The 13,368-nt window shown below is 35.8% G+C and overlaps 4 long non-coding RNA genes across 18 annotated transcripts; 2 read left to right on the plus strand and 2 right to left on the minus strand.

Moving 5' to 3' along the window:
* Nucleotides 1-314: 314 nt before the first annotated feature.
* On the plus strand, nucleotides 315-5,325 carry LOC124198068. Of its 3 annotated transcripts, XR_006876439.1 has the most exons (11): nucleotides 315-405; nucleotides 476-607; nucleotides 2,326-2,580; nucleotides 2,659-3,059; nucleotides 3,130-3,253; nucleotides 3,338-3,542; nucleotides 3,717-3,900; nucleotides 3,981-4,134; nucleotides 4,254-4,465; nucleotides 4,530-4,627; nucleotides 5,077-5,325. It is a non-coding gene; the product is annotated as an uncharacterized LOC124198068 (long non-coding RNA). The 3 variants fall into 3 exon arrangements; XR_006876441.1 differs by having other exon boundaries at nucleotides 473-607; nucleotides 2,326-3,059; XR_006876440.1 differs by having other exon boundaries at nucleotides 2,326-3,059.
* A 49-nt stretch (nucleotides 5,326-5,374) lies between these two features.
* LOC124198067 lies at nucleotides 5,375-7,136 on the minus strand. Of its 2 annotated transcripts, XR_006876438.1 has the most exons (5): nucleotides 6,823-7,136; nucleotides 6,400-6,524; nucleotides 6,164-6,316; nucleotides 6,014-6,100; nucleotides 5,375-5,951 (listed from the first exon to the last, which is right to left on the minus strand). It is a non-coding gene; the product is annotated as an uncharacterized LOC124198067 (long non-coding RNA). The 2 variants fall into 2 exon arrangements; XR_006876437.1 differs by having other exon boundaries at nucleotides 6,014-6,316.
* A 1,041-nt stretch (nucleotides 7,137-8,177) lies between these two features.
* On the plus strand, nucleotides 8,178-9,046 carry LOC124198069. Its single transcript, XR_006876442.1, has 3 exons — nucleotides 8,178-8,298; nucleotides 8,481-8,621; nucleotides 8,694-9,046. It is a non-coding gene; the product is annotated as an uncharacterized LOC124198069 (long non-coding RNA).
* Nucleotides 9,047-9,215: 169 nt separating this feature from the next.
* LOC124198070 lies at nucleotides 9,216-13,144 on the minus strand. 12 transcript variants are annotated; one of them, XR_006876447.1, is made up of 11 exons: nucleotides 12,644-13,144; nucleotides 12,409-12,556; nucleotides 12,060-12,336; nucleotides 11,912-11,978; nucleotides 11,514-11,817; nucleotides 11,055-11,209; nucleotides 10,853-10,991; nucleotides 10,667-10,781; nucleotides 10,401-10,603; nucleotides 9,954-10,060; nucleotides 9,216-9,679 (listed from the first exon to the last, which is right to left on the minus strand). It is a non-coding gene; the product is annotated as an uncharacterized LOC124198070 (long non-coding RNA). The 12 variants fall into 12 exon arrangements; XR_006876451.1 differs by having other exon boundaries at nucleotides 11,514-11,664; nucleotides 12,644-13,143; XR_006876449.1 differs by having other exon boundaries at nucleotides 11,514-11,664; nucleotides 12,225-12,336; nucleotides 12,644-13,141.
* Between the last annotated feature and the right edge of the window lie 224 nt (nucleotides 13,145-13,368).

The following is a 13,368-nucleotide window of genomic DNA, read 5'->3' on the forward strand; positions in this document are numbered from 1 at the left end:
ACTTGAAAATGGTGGCTTGGGGAAGATACACGTTTGTTTCGATCCCCATGCTGTTGAGTTTTTGCTAATGATGATCATGCTAATTGCTAAGTTAATGGTTATGTGACGAGACGTTGCGTCAAGATGTCTCTATTCAGTTAAGATTTTCATTCATTTGATTAAACACGCTAGATAATTGTAAATTCGGATAGCAATCTAATCTATGTGCATGTTTTGTGTTCACGTGTGTGAACAAGATATTTTAATGAGCCCCAACAATCTTTACAATTTTCAAAGTTAGCTTAATATTGTTCTGTTTTGTACATTTCAGGTTTGAGTGTTAATCTTTTACTGTGTTTGGCCAAAAAAGGATTGACTTCTTTGAAGGCAATCAATCATGCGTTGCAGTTGAAATTGTTATTTGAGGTATGATGGCCTAGATTTTATTGCTAGATTTAAAAGTGTTCTAATTCAAGGTTTTAATTTGATAAAGTAGGCATTCCAGTAATTATTCCATTCTTGTCCAATAAGTTATTGGGATTTCGACAAGGTAATAAATAACCTCTAATTGAAACTGCCTTTTCTGCAGCTTTGGCCAACTCAAGAGTAGGAATTAACAATCCAAAAAGTAAGCATTACTGTTACACTATTTTAACATTGAAAATGGTTAGCTATGTCTATGTGTATGTTACATACTTAGTTTTGTTCTGGGAAAAAGTTTGTTGTGGTAACCACAAATCCTCGCTTCTTTTCAAGCATAAAAGTTATTAGCACTTACAGTTTGGTTAAAGATAACTTTTAAGCTGTGAACATCAAGCCGAGGCCTTGTGATTCAATCAAATGAAGTTATTACTTCTGAATGGGAATAAGTGATTCTTCTCTTTTCATTTGCAATTTCTCTGTCTTCCAAGTTGCTAATAGAAACTGACAACAAAACAAGTGGCCAATGCTATTTCTTGACCTGTAGCTTGACTTGCAGTTGATACATTTTTTTTGTTTCTCACTTATTCTTTACCTGTCAGGTGGAATGTTTAGATTGCTTAAATAATAGCAATGTAAAAAGAAGAACAGAGAATAGTCTAACATTTTGCTTTTACCCCCTCGCTTCATCAAGTTCTCCGATTCAAACAGTGAGAATTACGATGTTAATTAACTAGGGCTCTGTTTTTCAATAAGACCGAAAACATTCCCATGTTGTTTTTTATTTTATTTTGAAAATTTAAAGATGTCATCGTTATGGATCGTCCCATTTCACATCAAAGGCTCCTTACTTTGCGTCTAGTCAACATACCAATATTCCTTTGAACGCCTCCTTGGCTCCTTCATTCACCACCATAGCTCTCCCCCCCCCCCATGACTGAAGCCATCGGCGTGGATTTTTCCTAGTTACATAGGAAAGAAAATGGTTAGAAAGTTTCGTTTATCATGTGTAGTTGGAAACTTTCATCATTTGGACCAAAAACAAACAAGCAAGACAACTTAGTTTTTTCTATAGCTTATCGCCGCGTTGATACCTCCCAATTTTTGAATATTTGTAGTCATCAACAATTGTGTACGAGCCATGGTTACACGGTAGTAATCGTTGCTTTAGCTCATCGTTGTTTTGAATCTTTCCACATCAAACCCAGAATATTAAGGCCGATGGGTTATTATTACTTTGGCAATTGCACATTTCACTTTTAAAAGAAACAATCGTTGCTCAATAATTCAATGGTGGGAATTTGCTGTAAAATTTTAAAACAATAAATGCTCACCATAGAATCGTTGGTGTGACGAAATATTCGCCGGACGTCAAATTAATTAATACGAATCACGAAAAGATCTTGTTCATGAAACAAATAAAGCTGACGTCTACCGTTTGAAATTGGGGGCTGAATTCATATCAAAACTTATTTTTACATGAAACTTAATTTTATCGTGCCGTATGTAAGTTCTACGTTACAACTATTAAATTTTTTCTAAGATAATTTCTGACTTCATGAGTGGGCTATGCTAGTGAAAGGTATTTCGGTTTCATAGAAAGAAATTGTGTGGTTTTATGACTTCTAAATCCTTCAAATGAATAGAGAGAGATACTTATACTTACGCATCGCTCTCTTACTTCGATCCTTGGTGGCGTACTTCTGTTTCATATTGACTACCTGAATCATTTTGAACCTTCATTAATAATTTTCAAAGCAATTTATTAGATTCATACGACACCTTTTGGATGACGCCGAACATATTTTGCATTCCCTAATTGTCCGTTTCTATGAAACTCATCTGCGTGTTCAACAAGTTTTTAACTGGTTCCAATTTCTCTCCTCATCGCGTTTTGTGCCAATCGTTTTTTGAAACTTTTTTCAGGAGGGAGTCCACAGAAGTAAACCGGACAACGGCAACAACTTTCTACAACAACAATCCCCATCTTTTCACTAACAATAACATCCCAGTCTTTGTGGAAAACCGACAAACAAATCGAAGGAGGTGATAATCGACCAGTCATGATCGAAAGATAACCAAATAAACACACTCAACTGGGTGAAACGGAAATGGCTAATATGTTTACCGCCGTGCTATATCTTGCAACCATCCTTCCCTAGACAGAGTCCTTTCCGAGAGGTGTATTGCTTAAAAAAAATTTATTTTTGTTTTGAAGGTGTAACGATTGCTTTAATATGATACGATTTACTTTTTCAGTTTTGGCAAATGCAGAGACTTGCATTGAAATGGGAGTGTCCAGCTTTAAAACAAGTAGCTGATTCGATCCTGTTAGCTGATGATAATTCGGATCATTCAACATCCAAATCACCAATTATTGATTTAGTGCTGTGAATTTGGTTCACGCTAGAAAAAAAATCACCCTCATCTTTTCTACATATTTCTGGAGGAGCTGTTCCACCTCATTCGACCCCACCGACGTCTACCTGAACTGTGTCAAAATCCTTTTGTGTTCACAGCAAAGTACTCAGCAGATCCGCCTGTCGTTTAAATCCTGGATTCCTCTTCTGGTTCAAGAATCAACATAGTAGCCCATCTGTGGAATCGCGTAGAGAGTCGAAAATCGCACGTAGCTCAGCTGGTGGTCTCACCAATTCCTGGTGAGTCGATGTCCCTTAGAAATTGATAATTTAAAAAATATATAATTTCTAATCAATAAGCTGTTGGCAGCCAATATTGACAGCAGAAATGAACCGCGGGCCTGCGGCTACAGGAGAAAATTTCTAAATCAATTATCGTACAAGTTGGAAGAAAAAGTGTTGGAATTATTGGTTATCTTACTACAGAATTAACGGTAGTATAATGCCTTAAAATAATTCAGCGAGTCTTTAAAAACTAACCAACTTTTTCCTTCGGCCTTTTTCCACAAATTGCCCAGTATATCTTCTCTGCGGGAGTCAAAATCTTTGACGAAATAAAGTGCGTTCGGGATGAAGCGGAACGCGTACGCCTCATGAAGAACGGAGTCAATATTCTGATTGCAGTCGGTCACGCAAGTTATCTAAAAGATATGGAAATTGCTGGAAAAGTTCCAGACATTGACCTGGTTGTAGGCGGTCATACTAACACTTTTCTTTGGAATGGTAACGCACAACTTTATAGTCGTTAGTAATCTATTACTCTATTAGCTCGTTTTTTCTCTTTATTCTTAGTTATCCAAAGTATTATTCTGAATTATACTTAGTTGTAAATTTTAAATAAAATAATTTTGTTTTTCTTGTATGTAACCTTGTACATAATATTGCTTACATAATTAGCACTTCAACGGGGTCCGTTTGCCGGTTTGCCCGTTACAAATTTAAATCCGTTTCTTGTGCAAATCATCATCTCTTCATCTGGCGAGAACGCATCCGATTTCCAAAAGTCCTTTTGTCCAACAGTCGAGTCCGAGCTGGCCGGGTTTTCAGGTTTTCATCATCATTATCGCGAGTTATTTGTTAAGTATGTTTAGCCTTTTGTCACTGAGATATTATTTTTCGTTTTAATATCATGTTGTTCATCAAAAGTTTTCTGTGATTTAGGATAATCTTGTAAGACGAACTACACGTTGGGTACCCAGACCAGACGTTTGAAACCTTGACCAGCCACGACTTCAAAATCATCTTGAATACCAGAAAAGAGATAATGGAGAACAACGGCGTACGTCATTTCAACTTCAAGACCTTTTATAACATGGTAAAAGTGATAATATTAGTCAACTTTCAACCATATCAAGATAACACATTTAGTTATTTGATGACTTTGTTTTTGACAGTAATTGATTTTTTTTTTTTTTTATAAACACCATGGTGAAGTCTGAGCCTCATCATTGCTGTCCAATATGCACATCGTTTGGTGCAGCCAGCTGGTGGACGTGTGGTGAGCTGTTGCATGCAGACTCATTGCTTTTGAGACAGTGGACAGAAAGGCGTTGCTGATGGTGTTTTTCGCTGTTATATTTAAAAGTGATAAGGAATTTCAACGCCATTCGACCAAGCTGAATCAAAAGTGAACAATTCCAAAACAGGTAAGTGAATCGAGAGTTTTTGAAAAGTCCATTTTCTAATCTACTTCAATTGATTTTGTAAAAGCATGTCGAAGATCTTTTTTCTCCACGTGATTGCTGCCGTGTCATGAAGATGCGTATGTGAGATGGTCTCTATTATAATGCAAGACCAAAATATTGCAGGTACGTCAGCATTTTTCTTAAATTGAAGTCTGTGTATGTGTCAATGTGTGCAACCCATGCAGTTCTTTGTTTAGAACTAACTTTCTCATTGAAGTCTTGATTAGATTACATTTGACAGCTACTATCTGCTTCTAAATAAGAAAGCTTTTATAAAAAGATCTTAATCAGCTTGTAAATAGCTGTAATTTTTTAAAGATCAAACTGAACAGAAATTTCCTTCCTTCTTAAAAAATTAAAATATCTTTGTGGCTTGCCATCTTTTCTTTAGTTTAGTGAAATTTAAATAATTTAAACCGTTGCCTTAGCTACGAATTGTATTACTACGTATTTAATAATTGCGAGTTAATGTTTAATATCACTCGCATTTTTTTTCCTATGGCAATCTTATGGTATCTCTATTTTTACATTTCAAAATAATATTGGCTCATTAATGTTCTTTTGTTTTGTAGGATTCTATGGTGAGGTTGTTTGAGATGTTTATGGTGTTGGTATGCAGTGGCAGTTATACTCATTTTCCAGTTGACAGATGCACTTAAATGGAGCTTGTGTAGACTTGCAATTCAACATCACACTTCAATGTCTTAATTCATTATTTGCCAATTTTTCGCCATCCCATCTTTCTCGTCTTAAGGGTACACTAGAAACTTTGGGATCTGAGGGTCAAAACATCTGAAGTAAAAATTAGATTAAATGAGAAATCTGGCAAATTGGTCCGTCCATCAAATAAGTCTAGTAAGCGAGGGGGCATTCGTGGGAAATTTATATTTATTCATGTTGAGGTATATTGATATTGAATATTGATTGGTAAGGTAGGTATGAAATTATAATAACAAATAACATTTTTGTGTACCAACAATGTAACATTTTGTAACAACAAATCTGACCTGAGTAAACATATCAAGGCCTAACGTAAATTTGTCTGCTTGTTAATGTGTTATCACTTGCATATGCATTCAATCAGGAAGGAAATATTGATTGACTTGAAGAGAGAAGAATGGGAAGCTAGTTTTGCTTGGAAGCGATTAATCATTGTAGATTTCCGGCTTAGATTCATAACCCTCCAACAGTTTTCATTAGATCATCCGCCTTGCAAGTCACCGTTCGACCAGCGCACTCCCTTCCTCCTAGTTGTCGCAGCGAGTGACTGACCACCGGCGGCCGTTGATTAGTGATTAGTTATGGAAACGGGGCCGCAGAAAACAAGGGAGCCCAGATATGCACTTGTAACTTATCTAACAACTACACAATTAATCAGTCTTCAATTCCAGCAATGAGCAATCTCTCATCAGTTTCCAAACAACTAAGAGTGGTGTGAGGGATTAACCTGGAAGGATAGAATATTTAGATATAATTTCCAAACTTCATTGTAGCAACAGCAAGCAATACCTCAAATCTATCAATGTTACATGTCCTAAATTAGAACTAAATGGAGGTCACCAAAACCTCTTGAGTGGCAGCATCATTTGCTGCTGTCTGCAAAAGCGATAGCAGTAAAGAACCAGATCTGGGGAAGGCATAAATATATTGAAGATTTACCATGATTTGACAGGGGAAGTTAACCTGAAATATTATCATAAAAATCAAATGACAGAAACTATTTTGCTTTGGAAGACATAGCTTGCATTATTATCTTGACTTCTATTGTCACAAGCACCTAGGTCACACGAAAACTTCAGCTGAAATTATGAGCTGAAACATTAAGTCAGAAAGCAACAAGAACCATTAGCTATATGTTGTGTTATCTATTAATTAAAAACGGTCCAATAACTTACCTAAAAAATCTGAATTTAAATTTGTTTAGATCCCGTGTTCTGTTTGGTGTAACTTAGGTCCAGACGAAGCCAGACAAGCTGTTGCATTCCAATGCTTCTCTCCAATTATCAATGGCCATCGAAACCTACAGAAAAAAAAAGAAAGATTTATCACAGGTAAGGTAAAGTGCAGAATGACAGGAATAAAGCTAAAAGGGTGATACAGGTGAATATTAATTTAATTAGATGCCCAGTCCCTAGATAGAGTGAGGATCAAATGAGCCAGGAACATGCTGTTGTTGTCAGATAGGGTAGCTTGTGGAAAGGATTTTTCATCTTCACCATCATTTGTGATTGATTTAATGTTTGCTGTTGCCTTATAGTACGTAGCCTAGTAGTGTCCTCAATGAATAGAAATACATTCTGAATAACTGGCAGGTTTACCTTACCAAATGGGTGTTTCCCTTTCAGCAATCCACTGTCCAGTCCAGCATGCCCAGGTGCTGAAACGTCTAGAATCAGTTGCAGACAACATGAACGGATATCTGTCTTGAGTGCCTTCTCCTCAGTGTAGAAGTTAAAGTGGCGTTCAATATCACCTTGGGAATTTCGTCTTTTGTGATCTGTGATGCTGCGTGGTGGCTTTCTTGTGAAATTTTGCATGGAGAATATTACGTGAGTATCAAAGTTATTTGTTACCTTTGTTTGCCAGTTCTTTCAATTGAATGTCAACGAGCTAGAGCGGACATTGTTTTCATGTTACATTTAAACGTTTATTCTTTCTGACGCTAGACGGCATAGCTTTTGATCATTTTTTACCTGTTAGAATCAGTGTAAATACGCTTACTTTGCACATCTCTGAAGAATTTTCTCAATTTAAAAAAATTTGGGTGATAACTGTCACTTTCTGTTTCAGCAACAAAGCTCACTTGTTAGAATTTTAATAATGAGTTTTTTTTTCTACTTCCGGTTTTCTACTTTTCAGTCAGTAGTTCAGTAAATATTCATTCGAGGAGCAAAAGAACCACATATTCGTGATCCTCGTTAAATTTTTGATAAAGTTCATGTTTTGTTTTTTCCATTTTCGTACTTCCGGTTTTGAAAATTTTCCTGAACTATAGTTCAGGAAAATTCTCGATTTTGGCCAAATTCTGGATTTCGTTTAAATTAGACTTAATCGACCCCAAATTTCACGTAGATCACGAATATTTGGTTTATTTAGTCGGCAGCTCAATGGTTGAGGCGCTATCGACTACTTCCGGTATACTTCCGAAAAATTTGCATAAAACTAGCAAGTGAGCTTTGTTCTCTGTACAATTCTAAAGACTCCGTGCCAATTTAAGCGAACAGAAATGGTCTTTTTGATTACTTTTGTGACCTTTTTTACTATCTAAGGCCGGTCCTTTAGATAGTGGGTTTTGGACGTGTCAAATAGATGGCGTGAAAAGAGATTGTGTTTATATGTGCTTATGATGGCGGCTTGTTGTCAACAGTTCAGCTACAGCTAATTTCTTCACAAATTACCAATGAATTCGTTGGTAAATTGGATATATTTTGTGTACAATTTGTTGTGCATGTGTTCTTTTCCGTTTATGTGTTTTATAACCTAAATATTTTTCATTAATTTCCAGGAGAAAATGTGAAAGGGCCAAAGGGGCATGCAGCCTACTGTCAATTATTGTGTTGTAAATCCTGGGATCCTATTGAATGTGTCATTCAAATGACAGAGGTAACAACCAACACTAGCTTAATCAAGTATTGCTGAAATATATATTTTTCTCATCTTTTATTGGGAATTTAGGATTCATCATAATTATCGACTGATTCTATTAGACTTGCTAGATCACCAACCCCAGCACGGACTAATCTCTCATTCCATCTTCTAGAGAACCTTGGATAACTGATCAGATGGTTTCGTGTGTAAGTTTAGAGTTTACTTGTCATGTCACTGAACATTTTGGTTGCAGTTTAAATGTATGTAGAGTATTGTTCTGCACTAACGTCTATCTAATGTTTATGTTTAATTATTCTTTTACATGATAGACATCAAGCACATTGATGAAACAAACTATGAACAAGGTGACTTGATTTTTTATTTACAGGTTCTTAGACTTTATGAGAAGTCATGTCCTCTGATGAAAAAGGACAATGGCGTAAACCCGATGGCTGCTACCCTTGAATATCCCTTTTTAGTTGCTAAAACTAGCTAACTAACTAGCTAAAACGGGCCCTCTTGATTTGAGGTATGGCTTTCTGTAGCTAAAATCTTATTAAAAATGACTTGTCATCCTAATAAAAGTTCTTTCTGTCTACAGAGGTAACTCCTTTGCTACTTTTAATGGACTTCATCCAATTGGTAAAAGCTGACGAGAGAATGCTGTGATTCAAGACTGATAGATTGTGTAGTTGTTAGATCAATCACAAGTGCATATCTGGGCTCCCTTCTTTTCTGTGGTCTCCCTGGCTACAGTCAATTAAGGCAGTGTCTCCCCCTGTCTTCATTGACTACCTGTGCAAGTTTTAGAAGCAGTTTATCACCCAAATGAAACAAAAAGAGTTTGTTAGGCTTGTTTTATTTGGGTATAATTGGTTTTAAAACTTGCACAGAAAAACAATTGTCTTGTACCGGACGCTTTGTTTATTAAATACAAACCATTTTTATGATAAATAGTGAAATTTTAGTCATTTAATTACATTAACTTAATTTAATTTCATCAATTTAAGTTAATTTCATTAACTTAATTTAATTACTTTAATTTAAATTGTTAAAATTTAATTGCTCAATATTTAATTTAATTTTTATTTAGATTTAATTCATTCCATTTTAAGCGTTTCAGTTGATTGGTATTTTTTTATTTGGGTGATATTTAAATTTTATAGATTACAAGTGAAATGTGAAAGGATATAAACAGTAAAGTTATCATAACAACACAAGATTACAGGTTTGACTTAAGCAGTTTGGCCATCAATTTGTAAGGAATAATTTAAATATCATGGGGATAAAGATAATATCATAACCAACAACAGCAGATAAAAACCTTAATGTCGAAGAGGTTTCACCAACATGGGCTGCAACATGTGACATGGAATAGCAAATTAATATCAGGTTACTTCAATCATACGCTACAGGATCGATAAACATATCAGACAAAAGTATTTTAATCTTCAACCCGAATTTCACTGCCACAGCACCATCTGGATACCACCAACATCTGCTATTTCGAGGACTAAGGCAAAATCCAGGATAGCAATCAGCTTGAACAGGCGGCAGACTGCAAAACCACGGCAAATTTCCACCATCCTATCAGAAAACAAAAAAAAATAAGATATAAGAGAACTTCAAAACTTCATATCTAGTTTGTAGAATTAAGAGGAAATTTAGCTGATAACTTCTTCCTAAGAAAATCGACAATCTAGAACTCCGTCAATAAGGCAATAGACCATCCTTTCACAATAACTTCAATTGTTACAACTAATTTCTTGCGTCGGTTATGAGTCAAATTTGTGACTTAACACATTTCAATAAAAGCCTTCACTTCTGGAGTTCTAACTAACAATCACAATCAATCAATTACCATTTCTAGAAGTATTCTTGCAGTTATTCTTCTAGTATTGCTTCTAAATTTGTGGAAAACACCAACTTCATTGACAGTATGCAGAAGAATGATGCATCACATTGTCACTGTTGAGAAAAAGCAAATTCATTAATTAACATTTTAATCTATAGCCAAGTAAAAAAATCATGCTATGGAAGACAAACAGAAATATCAAATCAATTTTAAATTAAATTTTAGACCAAATGCAATCTAACACCAGCAAAATTCTTTAAACTGCAAGACAAGGTTGCATCAACAGTTTTTAAAGGAGTTTGTTCTGGTTTTATAAAAAAAGCAAATGACAGTCTAGGTCAAGCTAATCAAGCAGGCAACTCTTTCAATAGAATTTATCTTTAAAAAAAATTACCCACTACAAAATTTTAATTGGACTTCCCCAGTTGCAACCCATATTCACAATCAAATTACCAGCATGTCTGTGTTGCGTTTAACTTCAGGATCCAGCAATGTAGACTGCTTCCAGGAGATTCAACTAAACTTCGTTTGAACTCCCTTTCAACAGCTGGCTGCTGCAGCAAAAACCTCCTGCATGACATTGATGAGGCTCAGGCTTTGTCATGTTAACAAATTCTTCAGCAGATGAGGAAAGGGTTCTTTTACCTGAAAATAAACTGATAACTTATCTTTAGAATTAAAAATACTACCCTACTTCATTAAGCTTACATGTACATTACCTTTATATTTTTCCCTCTTTACATCATGTGTCTCACAATACAGTTGTGACCCTCTCAAAGACGCATCTTCATGACACGGCACCTACCACGTGGAGAAAGGCAAATATTCGACATGCTTTTACATTTAGATAGAAATAAATTAGCAAATGGGCTTTTCAAAAGTCTTATCTAATAGGATTCACTTACTTGCATTAAATGGTTCACTTTCGGTTCAGTTTGGACGAATTGCGTGGAAATACCTATTCATAGAACTGCAACAAGGGACGACATTTTTGGGATAGGTACAGCAGGCTACATGATTACATGAGGCAAGGATGTTTGTTACCTGTAAATTCACCACATCAAACATTCATATTTTTAAATAAACATATAGAATACAAGCAAATACCATTTAGATGGTGAAAAACGTCAAGGCAATCATCACGAAGAAATAACTAAATCGTCCTCGAACAACGTCCCAGAAAGAAATAAAATGTCACTCTTCCTTCTGCTCCACACATGCCCCTAAATTACCAACATACGTAGGATGCATCACGTTGTCACCTATTGGGGAAAAAACGAAACCCACTGACTAACTTAAAACATGAAGTAAAAAAGAAAATAACCATCAAGTTAACCTAAAATATAGATTAAATACAGCAAATTCTTTAAATTATAAGACAAGGTTGCACCATAAGTTTGTTTGAGGGAATTGGAATTTCTTGTTTCATCAAAGAGAAAATTTCACTCAGCACAAGCTGATCAAGCAGGCATCTATCCTCTCAACAAAACCCCAGTCCCACCTTAACATTGAAATTGGACTTGACCAGACATCCACAGTTACAACCCATAATCACAATCAAATTACCATTTCATTATGTCTTTGTTGCTGTTTAAACTTCAGGTAACATTTCCCCACTTCAGGATGACACCAGCAACCAGCAATGTAGACTGCTTCCAGGGGCTGCAGCTCAGCTTGATTTTAACTCTCTTTCGCCAGTTGGCTGCAACAAAACTTCCTGCAGGACAGCAATGAAGCTTAGACGTGGTCATGTTGTTTAATTCTTCATAAGGATTGTCTTATCTTAAAATTAAATTATATAATCAATTGCACTATTGAAGGGATATTTATGTAACTTAAGCATCTGCATGGGATAGTACTCAAATTGAACCTACATGGGAAACAATATACAACGTAAAGGCAAAATGGACAGCAGTTTAAGCCCACATGGCCGGATTTTTAATAGATACTATATCTACACATACCGACAGATTATAATTCCAGCAAGTATTGGCCTAAGTACATGTCTGCAGAAGCCAAGTGCATCTCAGCCTAATGGAAATTGCAAAACCAAACACGAAAAATAAACATAGTCATGGGGTATCTATGGTTTTTACTTGGCACTAAGATTACTTTTTAAAGTTAATGGGAATGTCCGTTCTGATCAATTACAAACTGACTCCACAACTGCTGTCTTCAATGGAAGTATGAAAAAATATCAATCGTCTTCAACATCAATACTTCTCACCTACTTGGTTAAGCTTACAAATCAAGAGTAGAAGAGAAGTACTTGATTACGTTTTCAGATTTCTTCTTTGTATCACATTTGTCCTGCAATATAGAAGAGGCAGCAGCAGCATCTTCATGACACGGCAGCGACCACGTGGAGAAAGGCAAGATCTTCGATATGCTGCAACAAATAGATCAAGGTAGATTGGCACATTGGCTTTTCGAAAACTTTTAATTGCCACGATTAACTTACTTGCTTTGTATTAGTTCACTTTCGGTTCAGCTTGATCGAAGACGAATGGCGTGGAAATACTTCATCTTGTTCGAAACGTGCAACGTACAGCAAGAGACGACATTTTACGAAATGGTACACGTTGATGAACATGTTACTTGAAAATTCACTACGCACAATAATCTCATTTTCAATAACCATAAAGAATACAAGTAGCTACCATTTATCTGACGAACAATTTCAGGAAGACGATTACCTCGCAATGCCTCGCCCAACGTTCTCGGACACCGCCTGGAAAGAAAAGACAGGACTCTGCAGTCAGGACTTGGACGCACTACGGTCGAATAGCTCAATCCCTAAACACACTGAAATATTTAGCCACCTAGTGACAGCCCTTAGAAATCCACGGACAACTAGAGTCGGACTCGGACGGAAAATTAAAAAAAGGTTAAATCTATTGCCACGACATAAATAATGTTGGGTTCTTTTCGGCGTCACAGGAACACACATACTTATTATCGAATTTAGAAACTGACAGTAGATAAAAAAAACGCAATTATCGGAAATTTAACAAGTGGACTTTGTTGATGGATAGTTATAGTCAGATATCACAAATAAGTTATTACCTCACAATAACTGCCGATCATTTTTACAGGGATGTCCCAAGTAGCTGAAACTGACTAATTTCTAATTTGACAGCTGAAAATTATTAAAGGCAAAATTTAATAAAGCCATCAAGCGTTATAGAGTAGTCTAACGTCCGAAGTTGCCAGTTCGACTTGGACGAATGGACGTTAGACTACTCTATTAGAAAAAAGAAACGTAGTTACAAGTAATTAAGTAAACGTAGACGTAAGTAATACTAGACTATACTACTAATCATCATCCAAAATCGAAGTGGCGTTTTTTTTCATTTACACGTATCCTTCAACATGCAAAACAATTTGTTGTATTGAATTTTCGCTTAATTAGCCATCTAGT

Source organism: Daphnia pulex, chromosome 7 (assembly GCF_021134715.1).
Source record: "Daphnia pulex isolate KAP4 chromosome 7, ASM2113471v1".
Taxonomy (NCBI): domain Eukaryota; kingdom Metazoa; phylum Arthropoda; class Branchiopoda; order Diplostraca; family Daphniidae; genus Daphnia; species Daphnia pulex.